Source organism: Vitis riparia, chromosome 14 (assembly GCF_004353265.1).
Source record: "Vitis riparia cultivar Riparia Gloire de Montpellier isolate 1030 chromosome 14, EGFV_Vit.rip_1.0, whole genome shotgun sequence".
NCBI lineage: Eukaryota > Viridiplantae > Streptophyta > Magnoliopsida > Vitales > Vitaceae > Vitis > Vitis riparia.
The window spans coordinates 9,299,472-9,300,785 of NC_048444.1; positions in this window are offsets into that span (position 1 = coordinate 9,299,472).

Here is a 1,314-nt window from a genome sequence, read left to right on the forward strand (position 1 = left end):
GTAGAGCTCACGAGCGTAAGGAATATGAACACATGAGTGAAAAGTAAGTGTGAAAAGTGAGTGGAATGAAGTGAACTCTACCGAAGAACAAAGGAGACCCCTCAAAAGGATGTTAGTGAAACACGAACTCACTCAGGCCAACAAAATGAACAAACGAGGCTCTAATCCTAAGAGAAAAAGGTCTCAAAATGACTCCGAAGTCTCACTCAGGACTTAGACTCCCTCTAAAACGTCTCCGAGAGTGACTCAAAGATCGATGTCAAAGATGAATAACGGTCAAACCACCTTGAAGTACGAGAAAGACTACGCCTAAAAGAGACTGCCTTATGTGAACTACATGAGAACGATAGGTGTAGAGTGTCTAACAACATGACAGAAGTATGTCTCGTGATCTCAAAGGACTATGCCATGTGTAGTGAAAGGGGAAATCTAGAAGAGCTTGATGAATAAGCAATAAGCTCCAGAGTAGCCAGGCGAGGAAAGTGACTCTAAATGTAATATTGAAACAAAGACCTGGACGTCGAACTGACCTGATAGGAAGAATGAATGACCGATCTATATGGGTGCGATCCCGACTCAAACTAAACACAAACTGATAGGAAAATGGCCGATCGATATAGGTGCGGCCCCAACTGAACTGACATGACAAGGAGATGGCCGATCGATATAGGTGCGGCCCCGACTAAAACTCAAACTGATAAGATGATGACCGATCGATATAGGTGCGGTCCCGACTCGAACTGAACTGATAATGACCGATTGATATAGGTGCGGTCCCAACTCGAACTGAAACTGATAGGAAGATGGCCGATCGATATAGGTGTGGCCCCGACTCAGACTGACACGACGAATGACCGATTGATATAGGTGCGGTCCCGACTCGAACTGAACTGATACGAAGATGGCCGATCGACATAGGTGCGGCCTCGACTCAGACTGACACGACGAATGGCCGATTGATATAGGTGCGATCCCGACTTGAACTAAACTGATAGGAAGATGGCCGATCGATATAGGTGCGGCCCTGACTCAGACTGACACGACGAATGACCGATTGATATAGGTGCGGTCCCGACTCGAATTGAACTGATAGGAAGATGGTCGATCGATATAAGTGCGGTCCCGACACAAACTGACACGATAATGACCGATCGATATAGGTGCGATCCCAGAAACTGAACTGTCATGACAATGAGATGGCCGATTGATATAGGTGCGGCCCCGACTCGAACTGATAAGATGATGATCGATCAATATAGGTGTGGTCCCGACTCGAACTGAACTGATAATGACCGATTGATATAGGTGCGGTCC